The sequence below is a fragment of the Adiantum capillus-veneris genome, chromosome 3, assembly GCF_014529385.1.
Source record: "Adiantum capillus-veneris isolate H3 chromosome 3, ASM1452938v2, whole genome shotgun sequence".
In the NCBI taxonomy this organism is placed as follows: Eukaryota; Viridiplantae; Streptophyta; class Polypodiopsida; order Polypodiales; family Pteridaceae; genus Adiantum; species Adiantum capillus-veneris.
This window is the reverse complement of record NC_140933.1, coordinates 138,714,165-138,738,690: the sequence shown is the minus strand read 5'-3', so window position 1 is coordinate 138,738,690 and position 24,526 is coordinate 138,714,165. Positions and strand designations below refer to the sequence as shown.

At 41.2% G+C, this 24,526-nt stretch overlaps 1 pseudogene; it reads right to left on the bottom strand.

Moving 5' to 3' along the window:
* Positions 1 to 943: 943 nt before the first annotated feature.
* Positions 944 to 20,724, bottom strand: LOC147461803 (uncharacterized; annotated as a pseudogene).
* Positions 20,725 to 24,526: the final 3,802 nt, after the last annotated feature.

Below are 24,526 nucleotides of genomic sequence, written 5' to 3'. Positions count from 1 at the left end.
GCTTCTACGAGAGAAATGACAAGGGAAATTTTGATATGGTTTTGGAGTGGTGACCATATTGCTTGAGGATTATTTCAAGATCAAGAAAGGAGCCCTGCCAAATACCAAAGGCATCATCAATGTATGTTTTTAAATAAAGAAGAGAGGGATGGGAGATAAGGCTGATACTATCCTCTAAGTGACAAAGAAAGAGGCAGGCATAAATGACATCAAAATTGGAACCCATGGTAGTACCTTTGATTTGTCACAATTACCCTAGAAGGAGATGTAGTGGTGGTTGACAAGAAAGGGCAAAGAGAGGATGAGACTCGCTTTGGGTAACAAGCTTCTTTTCACAATAGGAAAGTGTATGTTTTGAGAGATTATGGCAAGCTAAGTTAGTGACCTTGTTTTCTAACTCAAAATTTGTTTGCTTTTCTAGAATTATCACTGTGAAAAGAGAAGGGTTAGTAAGAGGAAGCCAATATTTGCATTTTTTAGCAACACCATAAGGAGGAGGAGTGGAGAGGGGTATAGTGGGGAATCTTCTTTTAGCATCACCAAAAGGGGAAGGAGTGGAACGAGATCTAGTGGCACATAAGTTGGAGAAAAGGGAGGAGGGGTCCAAAAAAGAGAAAAGAGGGGGGGCTTTGGAGAAGAGCAAATGGACCCACAAAGTAGGGTGCTCAAAAACTACTTCCTCCTCCATTGTAAGTTTTTTGAATATCTAGGTTTTTTAGGAAGGTTGGATAAGGGATGGGGAGATTTAGATGGAAGAGGTAAACGGATAGGAGAGGGATGGCTAGAAAACGGAGGGGTATTAAGGAGGGTATTTGGGAGATTTGAGTAAAGGTGAGATGGGTGGGGGAAGAAGGCCCAAAGAGGAGGGGTTTTTTTCAAGCAAGGTGGTGGAGGGGGAGGGAGAGGAGGAAGCGTAATAAGGTTTTTTGAAAGGTTTACAAGGGTATTTACCAAAAGGAGCTTTATGCTTAGCAAGGGAAGATGAAGGTTGTGAGGGAGCAAAAGGTTTTTTAAAAGAAGGGGTTTTACAAACACTTAAAGGTGTATTTTGGGAGAGGAGCTTGCTCATTTGCGTGGTGACCTCGTGTTGAACGAGCTCACTCACGGTGTCTTCTTTTGGTAAAGCCATTGCTTTGGCAAAGAGAGTTTCTTGGGATCTTTTTCTTGCATTGTGAACCGCTGAGTCAATAGAAGTGGCCAAATGCGCTTAAAGGATGGAGTTTTGAACAAAAGAGTCTAGCTCTAGGAGAGAAGATTGTTTCCACATAACAAGTTGATTCACCCATGCTTCGGAATGAATTTTAGGAAAAGATATGGTTGAGAGATTTTTAGCAAGATCTTCCAAGCGTTCCTCTACCACCTCATGGAAGAAGTTGAAAAGCTTTTGGAGGTTTTCTACTAGGAGAGATTGGGCTTGTATATAAACGTCGGAACAATCAAGTTGGTATTGTATGTTAAGGCTAACAAATTTGACATTGAGAAGGGCTTGGGCACTAGAATTTTCTAAAGAAAGACGCGGTGGTTTCATGCATAGGCTACTGGGAGCTTTATTGTTGGCCCTGAGGTTTTGGAGGTGTAGGAGGTGAGATTTTGCTTTGAAAAGTTTCAGATTAATAGTCTTGAATTCTTGTAAGTAACAAGATACAATTTTGTCAAACTCTTGAGGTTTGGTGATGGTAGGAAGAGTGGGGAGGGGATAGAATTAAGAGAGGAGGCATCGGAGCGAAAAGGGGAGGGGGAGGTTGCAAACGAGGAGGAGAAAGGAGCAATGAGGGGAGGATTGGCGAGCACTCCCCTTTGAGTGGTAAGACTAATGGGTGCACCATAGCATCTTGCACCTTTCGAGGAAGGAGGGGAAAAATCATATTCCTCCACATGGAGGTTTGTTGTGAGCCCTTGAAGCTCTTATGTGCTAAGGAGGGCTTTCTTAGAGGAGGAAGCGGGAGCCGAAGTGTTTGGTTGTGCGACAAGTGCAAAAGGGTTCGTGAGGGTGGAGGCCGAAATGAAACCTGGAAGGATGGTAGGTAAAGTTGAAGAAGAGGATACCAAAGTGAGAAAGGTAAAAGCCGTATTAGGAGAGGAGGGACCGACGATAGAGAACCCGGGAGCCGTTGGAGGAAAGAATGGTATTCGAGCTAGATGGTGAGAGAAAACGGGGTTCCAAAAGAGGGCATTGGATTACTATGGAGGACAGGGGTGGAAGAGGATTCCATGTTTGACAAGGTAGCAAGTAGGCGAAATTGGGAGGTTGCTCTTCATGCACTATAAAGTCTTAATTAGCTAGATGCAAAAAGCCTTCCAACAACCTTCACTACTTAATAAGGAAAAAAGTGGAGTAAGCATAAGCAAAAGTAGTGACAGTTCCAAGTTGCAGGCTAATTAAAAGTAAGGAAAAATGAAAAAGGAAAAAGCTTTGAGGTTGTCGGTAGGCCTCTAAGAGCTTTGAGGTTGTCGATAGGCTCTAAACTCGTGAAAGCTTGCTGGAAACAAAGCCGAATGCTCGTCGGAACACAAGGTTGATGATGAGGTAGCTTGCTGAAATACTTAGACGAAGACAGGGAAAGCTGCATACGAGACGCAGAAATTCTTTTGCTCTCACTCTGGCACTCGTTGGGTAGTGCTACCTTTAGGCAAGCTAGGCCCAAATTAGTTTGGCCTGCCAAGTAGAGTTGTGGCCCACGAAGTTTAAGTTTGCGATGTTGAGCAGGTGAAGCCCCGCTAAGTTGAGCAGATGAAGCTGGCTTACGAAAATTTGAGTAGGTGATGTTGGCCTGCAAAGTGACGAAAAACTTACCCTTGTTTGTAGAAGGCTTGAGGCAAAACAAAACCTTGCTGGATGTAGTTAGCCAAACGTTGTGTTGAAATTGTGAGGCTTCAAGGTGGAACCTGTACTTAAGCAAGGAAAGGAAATTTAAGGTATGACCTTGCACTGAAGAAGCCAGGCTTAGGGAGCTTGTAAAGTAAAGGCAGGAGATCCAAGGCAAGCAATAACACGAGAAGGGATTAGGGTACAGGTAAGAGAAAGTAGCGAGCAAAAGGAATGAAGGCAAGCCAACGATGGCGGTCTGCCAAGCAACACAGTGCAGGGCAAAACGAAGGTGGGGGACACGAGTAGCCCGAAACATGAGGTTGGCCGGGAATCCAATGGAAGGACGATACAAAAGGAAAGGGAGTAAAGGAGTGCCTTCCAAAAAGAAACTTGCAAGCTGGTTCTAAAAGTAAAAGTAAAACCAATCCTTTTAAAGGAGCCAAAGCGTAACAAAACCCATACGCCAAGGCTTTAAAAGAAGACAGAACTCATAAACCAAGGTATATTTTGTTGAAAAGGTGAAGAAAGTAGGAATTAATCTTATGAAAAATTAATCTTATGGAAAATTGTCGGGGAGGAGTGGATGTGGAGAAGGGGCCGGTAGGAGTGGAAATGTAGAAGGAAGGGTAAAAAGTCCGAGTTAAGTGCTACGTTAATACATCGACGGCAAAATATGCCATAAAAACTCAAAAATTATGAACTTAAAGCGACCCAAATATAAATTTCTTCCTAGCTATACCTGTTGAAGTTGTCCATCAAAAGTTAGAGCAATTTTAGTGAACTGCACTTGAAATGACACTCAAAACAGTTTAAGGATCAGAACACTGGAACTTTGGCTTGTATCTTGGTCTCCATAAGGTATTTTTACCTCAAACTTGAGATTTGGGATGTTCTCAAGTATGTCTACAAGTTATTGATTTAGATACCCCCTCTATGTTGAGGTACATGGATCGCAATCCATGTTCCTGTAAAAAAATAAAATCCAAATTTTTATTGTGTGTAGACAAGGTCATGTGCAGGCTATATATCAATTTTCAACAAATTCTGAGGTTGAGGTACATGGATCTCGATCCATGTTCAACAACATCTTGACTCGATCTCTTGGCAACTTGTTGCACTCTATGTCCACAAGCTAAATCTCAATTTTTTTTGGATTTGGACTTGGCTTGATATGTCAAATAGCCAACAGTAGGCCTGCACTGCGATTTTCACTCTTTTACCTGTTTTGCTCCCTTTTAATCCAAATTTACTCAATTTTTTTCAAAATTGGACTTAGGGATATGTTTCCCTGTGTATGCACTACTGATGTGGAAAATTTCAAGTCAAGCTATCACTATGGGTACATGGATCGCGATCCATGTTTAGAGCTCAAATTGACTTCTTTTGGCACCATCAGAATCAGCATGATTAGGAGGTCCTATGGTATCAATTGTTTTGAAAATGGACCTCTGGATTGAAAGCTAGGTCAATTCTGACACTTTGTCAGAGTACTTGGCGGTTCAGAGCTTTTGGACCGCTTTTTGATATCCAAATTCACTTTTGAAAAAACCACTAGACTCCTTGTGATGTCCTCTACCTATGGTGCAAATATGGTATCAGTTTATGACAAAGGAACATGGATCGCGATCCATGTATTTATGTGTCAGAAGGTACTGAAACTTGGCACATTGCTTTTCCTTGGTCTCCTTATCCGTGCTATATGGTTTTTGTGAAATTTGGATTTGTTTAGGCCAGGAAAAAGTCAATCCCTACGTCTGTTTTAAGTTTTCTCCTTGAACAATTTATGACACTTTTCTGGACTTATTTGACAAAATTTCTTTTTGGACTTTTGTTCACAATGGTCTATGCTACAGGCTGAAAAAGTTTCTGTCCAAAAATTTATCAGGAGTACATGGATCGCGATCCATGTTCCACCACTTTTGGATCTGAATTTTTGGTTTATTGATAGCTTATGATGTTTGTAGCTTTTTCCACAAATCTTTTTGAATTTTGATCAGTTTTGCCCTACCAAAACTGACTTCTATAGTCTGTTGTGACGGTTTTGATAATATTCTATTTTTGTCTCTTTTGACCACTTTTTACAACTTTTTTGCATATGGTTCTTTCGGGAAAGTTGTTCCAAATGGTATCAGCTAGCTATTGCTCAAATCTCAGCCAAAAACAATTTCAAATTTTTTTCATAAGGTACATGGATCACGATCCATGTTTGAAAGCCAAATTGACTTTTCTTGGTACCATTATAATCGACATGTTTACTAGATGCTATGGTATCAAAAGTTTTGGATTTGGACCAGTTTTTGTCATTCAAAAGCAATTTTTATGTCTCTCCTGCGATTTTTGAGTAGTTTTTGTATTTGGCTATTTTGATCAACTTTTTTCAGTTTTTTGGCATGCTCTCTTTTGGCAAAGTTGTTCCACTAGTTATCAAGAATGTACTTGTCAAATATCAGCCCCAAATGTCAAAAAGGTGCATGGATCGCGATCCATGTCTAGCATCATTTTTCATGAATTTTGTTCTGCAGGTTCTCTATGCCCTGTAGAAGCCATCTCACCCCTTTTTTAATTTGGATCCCAAAAAGTTGAAAAGACCCAACTTTTGTGTCTGCAATGTCTGTTTTGTTGTTTTTACCCTAACAACCAATTCTGATGTGATTTTTGAATTTTTCTTTCAAGCAAACCTGATTAGAGCAATATCCCACTGTTGCTCAATATGTAACTGGTCACTTTTCACCAAAAACAGTCTCTAAGGTACATGGATCGTGATCCATGTTCCTCCACAGAATTCATACAAACTTTCTAGATTGCTTCTAGAAAGTCCGCTCATGCTCTTGATCCACGAATTTTTGAATTTGGATCACTTTTACCATCAAATTTTCATAATTTCAGAGTTATGGTCATTTTGACCAAAATATGGTTTTTCACCATTTTCTCTCTCAATCTTTCAGCCCAAATTTGATGGTGGTAGTTTCTACTTATCCTACTCCTAAGTACTGAAATGAAACATGAAACAAAAACAGACAGAACGGTACAAAATAAAGTGGTAACGAAAACGGTACAGCACTCTGAAAGCATAGAGAAAATCGGAGAATGAAATGATTTTGGCTATCTAACTCACAACCCTCTTTACCTCTCGAGAATAGATCTAGCAAGTCCTCGAATTCTAGAGTTTATCAAGCACTAAGCCCCGTGTCTAGCTTGCTTCACTGATAAGGTGTAAATGGAATGGAGAAACAAATCTTCAAAAAAGAATGCTCTAAATACGCACTAAGTCACTCAACATCTAAGGATCGTATCCCCGGCAGTTGCGCCAATGTTAGCGGGTCGTCGCGACGGACGTCTGCAGCATAGCTTTTTAGTACTAACATAGTATCAACACTCAGGGAAGTGACTTGGATGGTGCACGGAGACTCTTTGAGATCGTCAATCTCAAGAAGTGAACCTTAACAAGCAAACACACTAGCTCAACAAACAAACCAACACTCAATGATTAGGAAAATCTGCCTATGTCCTTGCTCATAGCTCTAGGTCATCATGCCGTTTCGGCACTCGAACGGACCCGAAATGCTACGAAACTTTAGGAGGAGGTCGAGGACACCTAGGGACACTATCCTGCCAAGTCTGGTTGCAATCCAACAAGGTACCAAAATCACGATCCATCATGAAAAAGGTCTTGAAAACTACAAACAAAACATGCCAAAAATATCATCCTATGGTTTAAGAACACTCTCCTATAGTCAAAACACTAAAAACAGTGATTTAAGCACTCAAATTTGCAATTAAGGCTCACTAACACGTATTCACGAACCACATCAAAATTGACAATGCTTACAATAGAATGAAAGTACAAAGAGAGAGGAACACAATGCAAATTTTGGAAATCAAATCTGATTACCCAATCGTTAGAAAAGCTGATTACAAGTTGGAGCAACTTCGTAGCTTGAGCATACGTTTTCAGAGCTCTCTTCTTCTCTAAAGATAAGCCTTTCTTTCACATTAAAGTTATTGACCTTTATACCTAGGGCGTTCTAAATGGCCAATGGCCGGTTCATATAGACCTTTACAATTGTCATGACAGAATTACAACTCAGGGCATTGATCCACTACTCTAGAATTAGAATGACACAAATTATTACTACACTAGCTCAAAAAACTAATAGAGTACAAATGTGGTGTCCGGCTACGTGTCCGATCGGCCAGGTGGGCCTCAAACATATGTGGTGTTAGGTTTGTCCTCAAACATATGTTAACTCCCAAAGGCCTCGCACCATACTGCGGTCATACACCATACCACGGTGGCTTCAAGGATCAACTTCTAACAAGGAACTAAGAGAAATCTTAAACCCATGGAAAACAAGGACCGTGATGAGCCTAAGGGGAAGGACAGCGTCCAAAAGTCTCCCAAAGGCAACACTAACAACATCAAAGCTAAGGAGAAGGGAGTTTATAAAGGCAAAAATAAAATCTCTCCTAAAAAGCTAGAGCATTATCTAAAAGATAAACGTTGTTCCAAGTGTTGGGAGCAAGGGCATGTCTATCATGCTTGCCCCCATGTAATGAGCCTCCTAGAGCTACCTTGGTCAAAATTCAAGAAGAGGATGCTCATTACAAAGGATCTCCTCTATGTCATGCTTGGGGAAAGGTAAGAGAACATTATTCTTTCATTCTCTTTGAGCCTGGTTCTACTCACAATTTGATATCCACAGAGTTGGCCACCAAGCTAGGCATCGAAGCCTATGAGATGGGAGATGTCCTACCTGCTGATGGTGCTTTCAAGGGGCAAGAAGCCTTAGTCACTCCCTTAATTGGGAAAGTGAAGCTCCATGTCCAAAGCTATGTGGAACAAGGAGGATTTATCTTTCCTCTCAAGCATGAGGATGTAATCTTAGGGGCACCATGGTTTGATCGCATGGCTTCCAATGTTAAATTCCCTATGTGAAAGACAAATCTACTTTAGGTACAGGAAAAAAGATATGTACATAGATGCTAAGGATTTGGGTAGTATCATACCCATTGTACATAAGCAAGCTTTCAATATGTCAATAAAAAACTCTATTTCCATGTACATGATTTTAGTTAAAGATTCTCAAAATGAACCTAATGTTTTAGCAAAAGAAGATATAACCAATTAAAAGGAATTAGAGTTATCCAATTTCCTCAAGGGATTCCAAGATGTTTCATTGACGACATCCCTTGTGAGCTATCTCCCAAACAAGGAAATGACGACCATGCAATTGAACTTCTTCCAAGAAGCTCACCGCCTAATAAACCTTCTTATCAAGTTTCTCAAGCTCAACAAGAGGAGATTATGCGGCAAGTGCACGAGTTGGTTGAGAAAGGCATGGTTAGGCCTAGTCATCTCCATTTTGTTCACCAGTGTTATTAGTGAAAAAGAAAGATAGCATATATCGTATGTATGTCAATTATAGAGCACTAAATAGGATCACTATCAAGAATAGGCTTCCCGTTCCACGGGTAGAAGACCTATTTGATAAGCTACAGGGTCGACCTACTTCAGTAGGATTGACCTAAAAAGTGGCTAGTTGATCAAGACATTGTAAAGACCGCATTTTGCACTACGTTTGGTCTTTACAAGTACATTGTCATGAATTTTGGCTTGACCAATGCATCATCTACTCTAATTCATTGTAAAGATCATTGTTTTAAGTTCTCTCTTTTGATTTAAGGGTGCTTTTGAACCCGAGAGAGAGAGAGAGAGAGAGAAAATCAAAATTCACAACCATTATTCGGGAGAAATCAATTTCACATACATACAAAATTCCCTTGCAAATAGATTCATATGGTAATATTTTCAAAATAATTGATTTATCTTGCAATTTAACTCTATTTTTAAAAAAAATTATAAGCGGGTTTTCTCCTTCTTCCCTCCCGTTCAACCGATTGTTTTGATTTTTGAATCGGCGCAAGGCTAAGCTGAGGCACACTTTTCCCAAACATTGTCCACAACCCATCAACACAATAGCTCTTCTTAGAGGCCACAAGCCTTGGTGGGGAGCCTATGGAGTTTGGTCCTAATGCTTGTAGCCGAAAAGTTGGATCCTAGTCTTTTCTATCCTAGTGGCAAGCTACCTAGAGGGTGCAATGTAGAGTTCACATTGGCTATATTGTCAAAGTTTTACTTCACTTTTTATTTATGTTGATTCTAGGTTTCTGTTGAAGAGAGAGAGAGAGAGAGAGAGAGAGAGAGAGGGGGGGGGGGGGGGGGGGGGGGGGGGGGGGACATTACCAAAATACCCCTGTGATTTGTGAAAATTCCAAAAATACCCTTCATATTTGGCCCAAAATTCCCAAAATACCCTTTTTTGGGAATTTGAGGGGTATTTTGAGAATTTCCATAAACTACAAGGGTATTTTGGTAATTTACTCTATGTATGTGTGTGTGTGGGTGTGTGTGGAGAGAGAGAGAGTGAGAGAGAGAGAGAGAGGTTCAACTTAAGGAGATTGGTTTAGCTTGAGGGGATAGAGGCACACACACACACACACACACACACACACACACATATATATATATATATATATATATATATATATATATATATAGAGAGAGAGAGAGAGAGAGAGAGAGAGAGAGAGAGAGAGAGATTTGTTGATCCTTCAATCTTTACATTTCTTTCTTTAATCTTGCCTTCTTCCTACTTCTTGTCTTTACCTTTCTCCTATTTCCACTTTCAACATTCTTTCTTTATGTGGCCCTTTTTTACAATGATAGCACTCAATTTTTTTCAGCCACGTGCTTTGCTACGAGATTTTCCTCTCTAATTCTACTTGCCCTTTTCCTGTGATCTACCAAGAGCAAAAAGAGCATTGAATTACTACCGCGCGAAGTATCAAGATTCTTCTTGTTAACCTCTTCAGTAAGTAAACCACCGTCAACATAATCTTTGACATTGACTCTCTATAACATAAAAAACTGACTGAAAATTGTGTTGACCTCAATGAGATTATTGTACATGGTTGTACCCTCATCTATCTTCAAATCAATCAACTTATTCAGTCAATAAGCCTGTCATTTTGCATTTTGCTTGCCATAAACGTCACATAAATTTTTCCATAGCTCATAACTATTGTTTCCTTGTTTACATTCAAGTACAAAATCTTTGAAAAACTCAACATGATGGCGGACTTTGCAAGCTCATCTAACTCTTGCCAATCTTACTCATCCATATCCTCAGGCTTTATCCCTTCATCTTTATCAATCGGATATGCTTTTTCTACACTAAAACATTGTAAATATGCTCCTTCTAAAATGGGAAATTAGTGCCATCTAACTTCTTGATGTTGAAGAAAGAGTTCTTTGATGATGAAGGCATCACTCATAAGGAACAAGTGGTAGATCTACTGAACTAAACAAGATGATATAAAACCTTTAAAAATTTGGCAATCTTCCTTGCAAAACTGACTTATGAACCCAAAATAAATATGTACAATGATTGAAATGCTAATAAAAGTGGCTAGAGTGACAAGATAGGATTTCAAAATTTGTCATTGCTACTATCTTGCTATCTCAACTATAGAAAAATTTTTCTAACCAACTAAATACTTTCAAATACATACGCATAAAGATGACAACAATGCTAACAATGGCAGGTTAACAAATGCACACCAATACTACACTAATCGCATAAACATACATCCTATGTCAATGCCAAACTATAGGAATATTAGGGGTAACGCTATCGGAGGATATTGTGCGATACGTGAGCCAGGCAGGCGTTGGGCCTCTGGCTGTGGGAGGTGTGAAAGAGAGAGCACAAGAGACACTAATGCAACTGACTCTGGCAATCACCGCAATCATCAATTAATTGATTAATACATTTGAGTACAACTTAATCTTTAGCCAAGGTGGGTTGTTAACAGCGCCGTCACTTGGATCATCTGCTAACTAGGAGTTTAAGCTCTCGTTTACAACATTAACTGGGCCATCAACGACACTGGACTTAACAAAATGTTAAATCAATTTCTAGCTCATGACGGTTATGGAAATTTCCTCATGCCACTTTATCTACTTCAAATACTTCGTGGATTCTGCAAGCTCCGACTTTGCTCACTGCCTCAATCATAAAGCTTCAGTAGTTATCAATTATCCTGCTTTGTGCATTTTGCACTGCCTCGTGCTTTCCTCTTGCTTCTTACCTTGCTTTGTTTACCGTGCATGCCTTCTCCTGCTTTCTTCTCTTGCTTTGGTTCAAGGCCAAGAGTGCTTCTCCTGCTTCGATCGAGCTCCTCCTATGAATCTCCTTCGTCCCCTTTGCCAAGAGAGAGAGATTTGCCTCCTTTATCTTTTCGAGCATGAGAGCGAGAGAGAGTGACCTTTGCTCCTTACTCTGACCCCTCCCCGCCTTCCTCTTCTTCGTTTCCACTCTCGTTGGTTCTTCTCCCCTTAAGCACTCCTTCTTATCTCTCCTCTCCCTCGTGTGCTTGCCATTGTTCAAACTTGAGAGCATTCGAACTTGGAGCTTTTGTCCTCCTTTGATCGATTGAGCACGACAAAGGGAAAGCAAGATTGCCCCTTGTGAAAACTAGAGAGAGAGAGAGAGAGAGAGAGAGAGAGCCCACTCTTGTGCAAGACAAGAGAGAGAGCTTCCTCTCACCATCCCCTCCTTGCATGCTTTTCTTCGAACCTCTTTTCATCTCCTTCCCATTTACTCCTGCAACAACTCCTTAACTCTCCCCAAATCTCATGCAAAAGCGCCCCCTATTAATAGCTCGTTTCCTTCCTAAGCAGTGGCACCGGCGTCATTGCGTAGGAATGTGCATTGATGATGTGGCAAGCCACGAGGTCGAGCAGCTCCAAATGCAATGGGAGTTGCTCCAAAAACGATCGCCCCAGCCTGCTCTTCAACTTTCTTTTCACTCAGGAGCCAAGCTCGTTGGCGCGACCTCCAATTCTCCCCCCCTGCGCTCTGCTCATCTCTCCTGTATTATGCCATGGCTACGTTTTTCCTTATTTTTGCCTTTACACTCTCCCTAAGTTTAGGGTGGCCCCCTTTTAATTTACCAAGTGGGCGGTCATAGATATCACATAGCGGGTGGTCACCATAGTGGGTGGCCGGTTCCTCATCCCATTTGGCATACATATTGATCCAAGCATTACCAAAAAGTGGCAAGCACAACATATTTCTCAAGTAGCCCTTCACTAACAATATCTTCATGAATTATGATGCCACATAATAATTCATACGCCTTCATATGCAAGTATAAGTGATTGCATTTGGAGAGTTTTCCTCTCTTTGCATCTGCTCAAACTAGCCACCTTCCTGCACTGCCTTGTTGGGTATATCCCGTGATCATTGCATTCTAAGAGACGACATTCCAAACACGAAGCTCTTCAAGCACTTTTTGTGCTTTCGTAAAACAGCATCACATTTAGTATACACATCGGCCAAGCATTGCCTAGCAACTCATTTTTCTCCAGCAAGTTGAAGCCATGTTGGCTTTTCCTCGCCATCATTGCATTCCAAAACTTGGACGAAAGCTCAAAAATTCCCAGATAGCACTCCGACCGAGCCGAACAAACTGGTACGGAACCCGACCCCTAGTGCATCTTTAACGGCCAATAACTTGGCAACTATAACTCCAATCACTGATCTGAAAAGACCGGCGTTTCATTTTTGTCACCTCAATTACAGTTGACCAATCCGGTACGTATCTGCAATCGACTTAAACTTCAAACTGCCATAACTTCTTCATCGTAGCTCCAATTGATGAGCCGTAAAGAGAGGCCGGTAGAGCACTTCAAGCACTGCAGTTTTAGATCATGATATCCCATATGTGTTCACTACAAGCATACTCATTTTTGGCATGATTGAGTATCTCTTGGCTCTTTTAAGCCGCATCTGGTATACATTAATCATTAAACTTGGCATGTTAACAAGCCATGATCACTGACCATTAATCAAGTAGGCTTCCAATAAGCTTGATGTGCATCTTCTTGGCATATTTCTTAGCACGGGAGCGGAGTTGTACGACACCCACCCCCTCTGAACCTGCACAACCTCCAGTCTGTGCCAATTGCACTTCAGTCTGCATCTGCTATAGGTACTTTAAGCTCTTTCCATCAGCAGACTCACATTACTTGTAGACATATGAAAAATGAAATAAGGCTTATACCCTACCATCAATTGTCTAGGTTAATCATTAGGTAGCTGCCCATCAAAAATCTATGAACCGTATCTGCCGTATCTTCAAAACATTCCATTATGAAAAACCTATTTAGTGAACCCCACCAGACTCAAGTGCTCCAGTTAATGATGCACACGGCTTGACCATTAAGCTCTCTTTAAGGAACCATGTCAAGCTCAAGTATGCCTTACTCTGTCTGCACATGGAATGGCCGTCAAGTCCTTTACCTCAAGTTCTGGTAGCAGAACCAACTTACAATATGTGAAGATACTTTATCAATTATTCAAAGAAATCAACTGAAAGCCAGCCATGTAAGCTTATTGAATGCATAACCAAAACTCTTCTGACTCGGCATAAATCTAGAAAAAAAATCTTGTACCATGCAACCTACTACAACAGATAACTGGTACTCTTCAAATATGGAATTTGCACTTCAATAGCCCCTGGGATCAAATGGGAACCCAATCATTTGTCCCATTGTGAGAATTTCTTTAAAAAATTTGTACCGTCCTCCAGGATCATAGGGAATATACAATAATTTCCAATCATTACAGCATAAACATATATTAGCCCACAAATCTTCATACAAACCGCCTAGATCATATGGCATATAAGTCAATTGCCCAGGACCATGCATATATCTGTCACCTCCTAGGTCAAAAGCTAGCTCAAAATCCCCTACATCAAAGGGTAACATCAGATTCCATAGAGCATCAAGTAGCACCAGATACTGCCATATTCCCTGTGCAACTGGCTCATCCAATTGTCGATCATCAATCATAGGTAAAAGCATTGGCAGTGCACCTTCACTCTCACTAGTATTGGAATCCGAATCATGCATATCTGAATACATCAAGTCTCTAGTAAAATCCTCTTCATTAGGCTCAAAAGATGCATCAGAAAACAATTCTCTATCTCGTAGAGGCTCAAAATCAAGTAGAGCATCATCCAACAGCTGCATAAGTTCATCATCAGTTGAATCTGAACAAACCGGCTCATGCATGAATTTGGATTGATTGATATCCTTAGCATTTGTGTTTGAGAACCCTTACAAAGCTTCATCCAGTAAGCACATAAGGTCTAGGTCCACCATTTCAGAAGGTTCCTCCATCTTGCGCATCTCAGGTTGCTGTAAAGTAAGACTTTCACATATGACATGCATACTAAACGTATTTGCAGTAAACTGCTCTTCAAGTCTTTCACCCTCATCCAAATATCTTTGCACATCTATAGCACAAAGTGCAGCATGCACATTAAAAATTTCATCTACTGCCCTGTCTATATCATCGGCACAATGAAACCTATCATATTCAACATCAAGAGATTACACTTCACTATGCACCCCCTTCGAATCAGCATCATCAAGTTCATGATCATTCTGCTATAGTGTGAGTCCTGTCTCACAAATCTCGATAGAGAAGAATTTTGTTCCCTCTCTAAATCACCATCATCAAATTCAAGATCAGTCTGCCAGATCGGTAGCTCTAGGTCACAAAAGCGTGTCAAAGGAGTCTGCACCCCCTCTGAATCATCATAATCACATTCAAGACCAATTTTCCAATTTAGTAGCTGTGCTTCACAAAAGCTTGTCAATGAAGGAGTCTTCACCCCCTCTGAATCAAGCACATACTCTTGCTTAGCCAAGTCCTCAAAATTTGGTACATCCAAATTCGGTAAATCTGGTATACCAAAATCCATGGTCCTGCTGCTCTCAAGAGTAGCCCTGCTTTGACCTATGACATCTGTATCATTAATCAACTCTTTGTCAAAACCTATACCAGTATCTTCAATCACCTCTATGGTAGAATCTGTACCAAAAAAAATTGCTCTACTTCTGAGTCAGTAGCAAAAGTATCAGCTGAAACCAAATCTTGATGCATGTCTTCTTGAATATGGTTGCACTCATTCACCTGCACAATTTCTTCTTGAGCTTTAGCCACTTCATTGTTTTGATCCCCTGATTTCTTTTCCTCTTGTACTACAGGTATATGTTCTTTGCAAAAATCACCTTCTGTATCTTGAAGTTGTAAAGCCTCACCCTCAAATACTTCTACTTCATGCACGGCATTTGCAAAACCCAACTTTGCATATACAGCTTTGACTATGTCTTCATCATTAGCTTGTATGAAGGTAGCATCTTGCACAATAAACTCATCAATCACAGCTTCTAACTTTGATCGTACTTGTCCTCGAATATCTATGTAGTCTGGTAGACTTGAACTCTGTTCTTGATAGCTTTCATACTGCTCATAACTTACTTGCACAATAGCTTCTTTGAAATACTCCCAGTTGCCGTTGCAGGCTCTGGTAACCTCTTGAATCTAATCCTTCACATCTGAACTCACTAACTGCTCAAAAGATTAGATCAGCAATTCTTCTGGTATCCCTCTTACCTTGGTCTCCAGCTCATGGCACTCTAGGTATCCCTCTGGATCATTTCCATCAAAGAGTCACCTCTCGTCGTATACTACATCTAAAGCTGCATCCAAAGCTTCATCCATTTGATTTTTCTTCTTTACGGTCTCTATTTCAAGCAGAGATCCTTGAACCAATTGAAACATCTTCAAAAAATTTGGAACTGTTGACTTATCATCAAAACCGTTTGCACTTAATTCTGCAATCATCTTCATCATTTGCTTTTAATTCTCCATCTTCACCTCCCACCCTGGCTCATTTTGCATCGGGCTCACCAAAGATGTCGGGGGATATGTGTTCGCTACGTGAGCCGGGCAGGCGCCGGCGGGCCTCTGGCTGTGGGAGGTGTAAAAGAGAGAGAACAAGAGACACTGATGCAACTAACTCTGGCAATCACAGCAATCATCAATTAATCGATTAATACATTTGAGTACAACTTAATCTTTAGCCAAGGTGGGTTGTTAATAGCACCGTCACTTGGATCATCTGCTAATTAGGAGTTTAAGCTCCCATTTACAGGATTAACTGGGCCGTTAATGACACCGGACTTAACAAAATGTTAAATCAATTTCTAGCTGATGATGGTTATGAAAATTTCCTCATGCTGTTTTATCTGCTTCAAATACCTTGCGGATTCTACATGATCCGGCTTTGCTCACTGCCTCAACCATAAAGCTTCAGGAGTTATCATCTATCCTACTTTGTGTGCTTTGCACTGCCTCGTGCTTCCTCTTGCTTCTTACCTTGCTTTGTTTACCGTGCATGCCTTCTCCTGCTTTCTTCTCTTGCTTTGGTTCAAGGCCAAGAGTGCTTCTCCTGCTTCGATCGAGCTCCTTCTCAAGCTTCGACCAAGCTCCTCCTGTGAATCTCCTTCGTCTCCTTTGCCAAGAGAGAGAGCTTTGCCTCCTTTATCTTGTCGAGCATGAGAGCGAGAGAGAGGGAGCTTTGCTCCTTGCTCCGACCCCTCCCCGCCTTCCTCTTCTTCGCTTCTACTCTCGTTGGTTCTTCTCCCCTTAAGCTCTCCTTCGTATCTCTCCTCTCCCTCGTGTGCTTGCCATTGTTCAAACTTGAGAGCACGAGAACTTGGAGCTATTGTCCTCCTTTGATCAATTGAGCACGAGGGAGGGAGAGCAAGATTGCCCCTTGTGAAAACAAGAGAGAGAGAGAGAGAGAGAGCCCACTCTCGTGCAAGCCAAGAGAGAGATATTCCTCTCACCATCCCCTCCTCGCATGCTTTTCTTCGAACCTCCTTTCATCTCATGCCCGTTTACTCCTCCAACAACTCCTTAACTCTCCCCAAATCTCATGTAAAAGAGCCCCCTATTAATAGCTCGTTTCCTTCCTAAGCAGTGGCACCGGCGTCATTGAGTAGGAACGCGGGTTGATAATGTGGCAAGCCATGGGGTCGAGCAGCACCAAATGCAACGGGAGTTGCTCCAAAAACGATCGTCCAAGCATGCTCTTCAACATTCTCTTCACTCAGGAGCTCGTCCGAGGTCCGAGCTAGCCGGTGTGACCTCCAATTCTCCCCCCCTGCGCTATGCTCATCGCTGCTCGTATGCCATGGCCACGTTTTTCCTTATTTTTGCCTTCACACTCTCCCTAAGTTTAGGGTGGCCCCCTTTTAATTTACCAAGTGGGCAGCCATAGATATCGCATAGCGGGTGGTCACCAAAGTGGGCGGCCGGTTCTTCATCCTATTTGGCATACATATTTATCCAAGCATTGCCAAGAAGTGGCAAGCACAACATATTTCTCAAGCAGTCCTTCACTAACAATATCTTCATGAATTATGATGCCGGCATAATAATTCATACGCCTTCTATATGCAAGTATAAGTGATTGCATTCGGGGAGTTCTCCTCTCTTTGCATCTGCTCAAACTAGCCAGCTTCCTGGCCCGGCATTGTTGGGTATATCCCGTGATCATTGCAGTCTAAGAGACAACATTCCCAACAAGAAGCGCTTCAAGCACTTTTTGTGCTTTCGTAAAACAGCATCACATTTAGTATACACATCGGCCAAGCATTGCCTAGCAACTCATTTTGCTCCAGTAAGCTACAGCCATGTTGGCTTTTCCTCGCCATCATTGCATTCCAAAACCTGGACGAAAGCTCAAAAATTCCCAGATACACTCCGATCGAGCGGACCGGACTAGTACGGAACCTGGCCCTTGGTGCATCTTTAACGGCCAATAACTTGGCAACCGTAACTCCGATCACTGATCTAAAAAGACCCACGTGCTCCACAAAGTGAGCACTTCAGGCCCGTGCATTCATTTCATTTCTGTCACCTCAACTGTAGTTGCCCAATCCGGTACATATCTGCAATCGACTTAAACTTCAAATTGCCATAACTTCTTCATCGTAGCTCCAATTGACGAGCCGTAAAGACAAGCCGGTAGAGCACTTCAAGCATTGTAGTTCTAGATCATAATATCCCATTTTTGGTCAGTACAAGCATACTCATTTTTGGCATCATTGAGGCATCTGTTGGCCCTTTTAAGCCGCATCTGGCATACATTAATAATTAAATGTGGCCTCTTAACAAGCCATGATCACTGACCATTAATCAAGTACGCTTCCAATAAGCTTGATGTGCATCTTCTTGGCATATTTTTTAGCATGGGGACGGGGTTGCACGACAACGCTTCACTACTTGTATCTGTAGGATGCGTGTCTAACCTCACTATCCTATCTTATTGCAGTTTTAGCGAGAACCACGATTAAATTGTCAATCCATGGGACGAAGCTGACTCGACTAGCGCATAGAGGCTACAAGAGGTTGCCAATCTCTTGGAAAACAACTAACAGCTCGCATCTTACTCAAGCTACACTCAAGTGACTAAAATCACCAAAAGCTAATCGCTCATCGGCAAACAAATCACATCCGTTACAGCATCAAATCACATCCAAACATAACAAAACTTCTAGGACAAGTTTATAAGACCTAAGCACACATGCTTATGGTCTCAAACCCCACTTTAGGTCAAGTGCCAAAATCGCGATTATTAACAGTGTGGATTATTAAAATGGTATTCGTGGTATCCGTGTTAGCTTGTTGCTAACAGTATCACTTTAAGAATCTCCACTCAATAAAACCTTACCAAGACCCTCAACAATAGGCTTTGCATCATAATTTTTGTTGATACCATAAACCGCATAAGGTCTTACATCAATCACAAAAATATATTATGTAACCATTGTGACAGTTTGTTTGATTTAACAATTCCATAAGATCGTACATCAAATACACATATATGACGGAGATTGCCAAAAGAGTCTACAATGAAAACCTAAAGGCACAATATACTAAAGACACCGCAAAAGTAGACCCCTACTATCTAGAATAAATCATCTCCCAAACCATGTGGAATTTACAAAAACTTTTTTTGCAAAATTATAAACTACAAAAAAAGGTTTGAATCACGAGAAATCTACTCTGCAAGAATCTCTAGCCTATCCTAAACGACTTGCAGATAGTTTGAGTGACATAAGTCCGAATTGATGAGAATTTTGAAAAAACTTTCTTTTGCAAAGTTGTAGAACAAGAAAAATCAATCAAGAATCACGAGAAAATATATATGCAAAAATGTGCTGAAATTTTTGCTGTGTTTTTGCCTGCTTCCCTGCCAAGTTCCAATGGTGCTCTACAATCCTCAAACTTTGTTACCACTTGAAACGTGAGCGTATACATCTGTGCAACAATGGAGAAGAGAGAAGAAGATGAGACATAGCTTTTGGACTCTTATCACGATTGTGATTACGCTTATTAGTCCGTATTGTTTTATGTAAAATGAATGGTTAGTGTTAGTTCTCCATTAGTGTCCAATTGCCCAACACTTATGCACAACACATATGCTTTACCACCCCAACATCAACACCAACCATTTGCTTGGATCGCGGTTTATCATTTCATTGAGTCAAGGTATGTAATAACGCATGATGTAAGCCTTTGAGTCTCGATCCACATCTATATAAAAGTACATTGTACTCAGTTTACTCATAATAATTTCAGCATAGTGCTCCTTGAGGTGAATGGCAAGGTTCTCTCTCTCTCTCTCTCTCTCTCTCTCTCTCACACACACACACACACACACACACATTTTGAGACATTTTCACTATCAAACATGAATTCAACCCTAGTCTTTGTAAAGTGTGAGCTTTGTCCTAAAGTGTGAGTCAAGGAGAAGAGAGTGGATTTATCCCACATGCTGTGGAGCAAGGATGTAGAGCTACTTAAAGCTCATTTCATGAATGAATAAACACAACTCTATTTTGCACTGCATGCTTGTCTATGGTGAGCTTGTGCTAAGCTAAGTCAATACTCAAGATTGTGTTTATGAGTCCAAGCTAATTCTATCTTGGAACCTAATTCACTTGAGTGATAACCTTGCTTACACACACACTCACACATTGACGCTATGTTTCTCTTTCATCCACCCTAGCTAGCACGATCCCAATTCCTAACATTTGGTATCAGAGCTATGGTGTGCTAACTAGGGTTTTTTGCTATGCATTTGTGTTAGTTTCAATTAGCACTTCTTAATCATTCTTTTTCTTTGAGTTCTTAATCTATCATCACCTCTCTCCTTCCACCTGTAATAATCATCACTTAGTAATCACTAGACTAATTAGTTGTGAGCAAGCTCATGGGTTTGATCCCTATGAACCACTACTCTCACTAGTTAATCTTGGTGGTCAATTAAGAGATCTTTAGGTTCAGCCTCTTCAATTGTGTACATTAAGTGTCATTTCCCCTAATTTGCACTTGCAATTAATTTCTTTAGCTTCACCATTAAGCTTCATCGCCCTCACCGTCTCAAAGCTCTCCTCGCAAGCTCTCCATAGAGTCCCTAAACACTCAAATCCGAACTCAGGAGCCCCTTCATCTCTTTGCCCAAATCTCTTTCTAAAGATAGGTGTGTGTGTGTGTGTATGGAAACCTGCTAAGCTCATTTAACATTTCATTTTTCGGAGCCTCTTCACAAGCAATCACGTGGGCCTTGTTGGCTAGTGCACCACAAATGGAGTGTTAACTCGTGGGGTCCAAGGTTCAACTTGGCTAAACTAAATCGGGCAAGGCCGGCGGACATGGAAAGGCGCATCAAAACCAATTTTTTTCGAGCTTGCGGTTCCGCTGGGGAGGAGTCCCACAGCCGCGTCCTAATCGGCAGCCCTCAAGGGGCGCTATTTCTCGGCTCCGGAAGCAGGTGATCCCACCCGCCTGCATGAGAAGCTACCCGTGCCTGCCCGGATGCGCTGCCCGTTGCCTGGACTGCCCCCGCCTTACCCTTTTCTGCCCGGACTGCCCGAAGAGCTGCCCGCTTGCCGGCGGTCCTACCCGCTGCCCGAACCACATTGTGGCCTTGCCCACTTCCCAGGCTTAAGACTAGTTCCCACAGGCAGCTAGTCCCACGGAGCTAGGCTTGAAACTGTTTCCACCTACAGATAAGCCTTAAGCACCATCATAAAAGGAGCTATTCCCATAGCTCACACAAAGAACTCCTAGTGGAAGAGATAAAGCAACCAAAGGCCTTAAGAGTCGAGCATCTCCACCAGATTTGAAAAAGGACAAAACTCCTTCCAGTGAGCTTCACCGTGTAAAGCAAAGGGCATTACCTCCTTGTAAAGAGGGGCTTCACCGACGGTGAAGAGGAGCTTCACAAAATTCAAAGGAATTTTCTCTTACTCTCTTTCTCATTAAAATCTTTCAAATCTTGCAACCAAGCACAATAACTTGCAAATAAATGATCATCTTTCTTTATTTGTGCACCGTGTAAAGAGGCAGACACTGGCTAGGAGAGTCTCCTAAGCTAAGACCCCTCTATCAGCACAAATGGGGGACAAGGGAATAGAGAAATTCAATGGGGAGGGATTTCACACTTGGCAAACGAAATTAAGAGGCTACCTTATGAAAAAATGTTTGTGGTCTGTCATCAGCACTGCCTTAGAGCAACAAGCCAAACCCGATGGAGTGCACACTAGGGCATCTACACTCATAGCAAGCGCACAGAATTTGACCAAAGACGAACAAGCATTGGGAATCATCATCGCCTCCTTGCATGACAACTACGTGCATTTCATAGATGAATGTAAGCATGCACATGATGCCTGGCATGTCCTAGAAAGTAATTTTGGAGCTAGGGCCGAAAGAAGCAAAGTTAGCCTTAAAAGACAGCTTTACAAAGTTACTATGATTGAAGGGGAGGACATAGCTAGCCTAGTGAATAGGCTTAAGAGCATTGTCACACAACTCACTTACATCCAAGTTGAAGTACCAGAAGATGACAAAGTGGCTATACTATTAAGTACACTTCCACCTTCTTATGACCACTTAGTCACAATTCTTGAAGAAAAAGAACCAGCACCACCATTCCAAGATGTCATCAACTCAGTCCAAGCAGAAGAAAGAAAGCAAAGAGGTTCACTCACCTCATCAGGAGGAGGTTTAGGTGCAACATCCTCAAGGGGAAGGCATTCGCCATCAACATCAACAAACGGAAGAAAGTGTTATGAATGTGGCAGAATGGGACACGTAGCAAAAGACTGTTACACAAACAAACCTTGCAACAAATGTGGTAGGAAGGGACACCCTCCTTCTCGGTGCTACTCAAATGGAGGCAGTAGCAGTGGAGAAAGCAGCAGCAGTAGAAGCACCAGCAGAAGCAACGAAGGCAAGAGACCTGACAGAGGATCAGCTCACATAGTAGAAGACAAAAAGGATGAAGACGAGAGCAACGTTGTCTTTTATGAAGACCCATTTTGAAGATGCAGACTCTCTACTTGTAGGGGAGGACTTTTTCCTATGTGGATCTTATCATCCTATGTGGACATCACCATCCTTTGTGGACTTTATTTTCCTGTGTGGATATCACCATCATATGTGGATTTTGTTAGCCTGTGTGGATCATGCATCTTTAGTATCTTGTCTTAGTCCAAACCTCAAGGGGAGGATTGTAAAGTGTGAGCTTTGTCCTAAAGTGTGAGTCAAGGAGAAGAAGTGGATTTATCCCACATGCTGTGGAGCAAGGATGTAGAGCTACTTAAAGCTCATTTCATGAATGAATAAACACAACTCTATTTTGCACTGCATGCTTGTCTATGGTGAGCTTGTGCTAAGCTAAGTCAATACTCAAGATCGTGTTTATGAGTCCAAGCTAATTCTATCTTGGAACCTAATTCACTTGAGTGATAACCTTGCTTACACACACACTCACACATTGACGCTATGTTTCTCTTTCATCCACCCTAGCTAGCACGATCCCAATTCCTGACAGTCTTTTCCTATTAATTTCCAAAATGTGGGAATTCTTAGGTTAGACATCTAAGTTGGAGTTTTGAAGCCAATTCTTCACTGCTTTCCATGCCTAGACATTGTCTTACTTACAATCCTTGGTAACCATCATGAGTCAACAAATTGTTTTCATTGCAACCTGGTCACAATTCAAAAACACATAAAACTTAAATGCAAGACTAACAAACAAAGCACTCACCATGTTATCTTTGATTAGTTGAACTACGAAAGCATAATTGGTTTGTATCTATACTACATATGTAGGAAGGAGAGATTTGGGTAGCCCCTCCCCCCATCTCTCTCTCTTTAGTTTTCGACAAGGTTCAAGCCAATGTGCATTGGTGAGACACATACACACACACACACACACACACACATATATAGGTGCCACCACTGAAGGCAACGCCTACAAACTAGTTATAATAAGATGTTATGAGAAACTAGTTTTATATATATATATATATATATATATATATGAGAGTGTGTGTGTGAGAGAGAGAGAGAGGTGCCACCACCGAAGGCAACGCCTACAAACTAGTTATAATAAGATGTTATGAGAGCCATCTCTCTAATGCTCTCTAGCATAAGGGGTCTAGTTTCTTGCAAGCTTCTCTCCATTTGTGTTCAAAATTTTTGTTGAAATTGTGATTGAATGTAAATGAATGTAGTATAATGACATATATTGCTACAAGTAAAGTACGGATATTTTATTTGGAGATTTTAGAAGTGAATGTTGCTTCAAAAACTTGATCGGGGTTTAGACGGATCGTGAGTGGAGAAGTTTGATTGTCTCAAAGATGAATGTACAATAAGCCTCAAGCATAGATTGTGCCTTGAGGAGTCAAAAGATACAGAAGGGTGTTGGCCTTATCCTTTTCATAGACATTTTTCCAATTCAAGATGTGTTTTGTCTCATTGCTAGAAGCCCATTGTAGAGTCTTCTTGGGGATCCAATGTCAAAGATTGTTCGCTTCCACTTATAAGAGTCCATATGCCTTTAAGCAATGAGAATTCAACCCCTATAATAAGTGATTTTCTTTACCACAAAAAAACTATATGGTGAAGTTGAAGACATTGAATAAGTAATAGTCAACTCTGTAATTGCAAATTCTTTTATGAATTGGGGATTGAATTACCTTGGGCTTTCTAGAGAAATTAGGTTCAATGTTTCTAAAGTACTCTCAAAAGATCTCATGTTGAGATGCGTTTAATGATGGGTCGTGAGCTCAATAAGAGCTTGCCAATTTTCTTTTATACAAAATCCTGGTCTGAGAGAATGCCTAGAACTTCTTGTGCAGATTACCTAAATTCCTTTAGTCCTAGGTCTAGCTAGGACCTTGAATACTAAGATCAAAGAGAATTAAGATAATCTCTTTGTACATACCTCACAAGGTACATGTAATGAGGTCCACGTGGGAATTAACCTATATCTCTGTACATGTGCCTCGTGACCTTGAGACAAGTCAAAACACAAATTAGTTAGAGTTTAAAAGGTCCACCCTAATTAGTTCAATTGGTGGATATGGGAGCATCGGCCATTTTTTTGCACAGGCCATGACCTAAATTTGTTTTGTGAAAATCCTACAAGTTGGAGGGAGCACAACAGACGAGAAGAAATAGTATCTACTTTGAACTTTGAGAAAACGTGCTAAGAAATATTTAGGGGTATCATTAGTAATGGAGAAAAAATATATATACCATTATAATGACCAATGATATTGAGAGGCGGAGATGCAAAACAGACCCGGGGACATCTACACCAAGACTATGCACGATGGCCTCACCATGGGAGGTACACAATAGAGGCACCACCTAGCTTGGAATGCGGCTAGGACGCATGGTAAGGGTTGGCACATAACACGGGAAA